At 47.0% G+C, this 2,849-nt stretch overlaps 1 pseudogene across 1 annotated transcript; it reads right to left on the bottom strand.

Moving 5' to 3' along the window:
• Positions 1-1,633: 1,633 nt before the first annotated feature.
• LOC310697801 (transmembrane protein 256 homolog) lies at positions 1,634-2,213 on the bottom strand (annotated as a pseudogene). Its single transcript has one exon. The product of its transcript is annotated as a transmembrane protein 256 homolog (transcript).
• Positions 2,214-2,849: the final 636 nt, after the last annotated feature.

Below are 2,849 nucleotides of genomic sequence, written 5' to 3'. Positions count from 1 at the left end.
GGGTCATGTCATGCAATTTCAGCACACCACATGGTGTTCTTGTGCCATTTAGGGGGGCATTGGCTGAGGGACCCCAAAATGTTGAAGGGCCCCCCTCAAAATTCCCTGGGGTCATGCAATTTCAGCACACCCCATGTTGTGCTCATGCCGTCTAGGGGGACATGGGCTGAGGGCCCCCAAAATGTTGAAGGGTCCCCCTCAAAATTCCCTGGGGTCATGCAATTTCAGCACACCCCATGTTGTGCTCATGCCGTCTAGGGGGACATGGGCTGAGGGCCCCCAAAATGTTGAAGGGTCCCCCTCAAAATTCCCTGGGGTCATGCAATTTCAGCACACCCCATGTTGTGCTCATGCCGTCTAGGGGGACATGGGCTGAGGGCCCCCAAAATGTTGAAGGGTCCCCCTCAAAATTCCCTGGGGTCATGCAATTTCAGCACACCCCATGTTGTGCTCATGCCGTCTAGGGGAACATGGGCTGATACCGTGGGATGCACCACTGAATTTTTCTTCAAACATCTGTGGGCCTGGTGTGACACAATATCAAATTTCATTGGACAACATTGTTTTTCACACATGCATGCTTCTCTTCCCCCCTTAAAATGGAAGCAACTAAGTAAAGATACACTGCCTCCGATTCTCATAACCCTTAGATTTTCATAGTTCACCAGAGCAGCTTCGTCACGCTGGCCACGTGACCCGGAAGTGTCTGCGGACAGCGCTGGCTCCCGGCCTCTAGAGTGAGATGAGCGCACAACCCTAGAGTCTGTCAAGACTGGCCCGTATGGGCAGGGGTACCTTTACCTTTTACCTTATCCATTCTCTCAACCAACAAAAACACGCCGCCTCGTGGTAAATTTTTAGATCTGGCAGGGAAAAACCGCCTCTTTCTTTTGCATCTGTCAATATTTTATACTCAATTCTTGGCTTTTTAACCTGCTAGATAAATTTAGACAATCTTCTTTGCCATACATTAAATTGTTTTGTTCCACTGATAACCGGAATTGTCTGAAATCAAAACAGCAGTCTCAGTAACACGTTCATTTTGATAGTTGAGAATCTACCCATCATTGATAATTTCATTCTTATATATACTTATATTCTTTTGAGCCTACACCAATCCCCTTTATTTCTTTTGTTGCTTCTATTTTCCTCAACAGGACCTCTAGTATTGTTATAAATAACAATGGCGATAGCGGGCACCCCTGTCTGGTTCCCTTTGTTATCTCAATTTTGTCTGTGAAGTTATTATTAACTATCAATTTAGCATATTGTTCCAAATAAATAGCCCGAATACCATTTAAACGTTTTTCACCGATATCCATAAATTCTAAATTTCTTTTCATAAAATGCCAAGACACATTATCAATTTTTTTTTCAGCATCCAGAAACATTGGGGCGGCTTGTTTGTCTCTCCTGGAGTCCAGATATTCCATTATATCAATTATATTTCTTTCTCCCCCCCCCCCCCACGGAATAAATTTATTCACAGGAAAAAAAGGTGCGTGGGTTTTTTAAAAAGTGAAATCACTCTCATCATTTATTAAGTTAAAAAACAGCAATTGAAAAGCACCGATCAGACATTGCATTTCGAAGCCTCCATCGCAAACTCAAATCTGGTTGCAATTTTTTGGGGGGAGGGGAAGGATCTTGGCTTTTTAAAAAGGGATTCGGCATTCGGGGAATTCCAAGATGCAGGATAGAGACGCATTCGGGGTGGGCTAAAGACCTCAAGGGATCCCACTCTGACATTTGGAAATCTCTCCTCTCCTAGGGCTCCCTTCTGGCTAGCCTAAGGGAGGAGGGAGGGGCGGGGCTGGCTGCCCTGGCGTTGGGAGATGGGGGCCACATGGGGAGAGAACGGGGTGTCAAGGGGCCATGGCGATCCAGCCGAGGATGAGGAGGGAACCACCATACGGGGCTGCCTTGGTCAGGATCGGGTCCCCTGTCACGGCGTGGTAATACAGGGCGCCAGAGAACATCCCCATGCCCAGAGACAGGATGCTGCCGGCCATCATGGGATAGCGGCAGTGGGGCACAGCCAGGAGGGCCAGGCTGTGGAGGAAGTGGTATTTGTTGGCCATCTCGTAGAGCTCTTTCAAGTCGTCATCTCGGTCGCTGCGACGGAAATCGTGAGCCCCGTAGGCGGCCGCCCCAACGGCTGCAGCCCCGCTCAGCGCAACAAGCCGTCAGAAAAATGCCCCGGCGCCCGACATATCAATTATATTTCTAACATTGTCCTTCATCTGTCTACCAGTTAGAAATCCAGTTTGGTTCTTTCCAATCTCCTCTCCAAATACATTTTTAAGTCTATTGGCCAATATACTGGCAAATAATTTGTAATCATTATTTAGGAGCGAGATTGGCCTATAATTTTTCACCTGCCTTATGTCCGTGTCTTGTTTGGGAATTAGTGCAATATGGGCTTCTTTCCAAGTAATATATTTTCTTTTTTTAAGAGGAAAAACACATTGGTTTAAAACGTTATATATTTCCAGCCTGATGTGTTGTTGTTTTTGAAGCCAAATTCAATGGAAATGCATTGTTTGAAGAGTGAATAGATGTATATGCAGAATATGTAAACGTGCACTGTGAAAGCTTTGTAATATTACTTTTGTGATTTTGGGTAATGTCAGGGAACTGCCATCGGAGGGACAGGTGGTGGAGGGGCTCAGGGAGGAAGGAAGAGACTCAACAGCTGAAGCAGGAACCAGCAGGGGGAGGAGTGGATCTCTGAGGGAATGCGAGCAGGAGGGAGGGCTCAGAGATGCTTCCAGCGAGAACAGTGGGGAGGTATCTGAAGCTCCCATAGGGAGACCCACGCCTCGCTCGAAACTGTCACGCCGTGAGTC

This window comes from Podarcis liolepis, assembly GCF_965112155.1.
Source record: "Podarcis liolepis genome assembly, chromosome: W".
NCBI classification, from domain to species: domain Eukaryota; kingdom Metazoa; phylum Chordata; class Lepidosauria; order Squamata; family Lacertidae; genus Podarcis; species Podarcis liolepis.
Note: the sequence above shows the minus strand (reverse complement) of the source record. Positions and strands in the feature narration are given on the sequence as shown.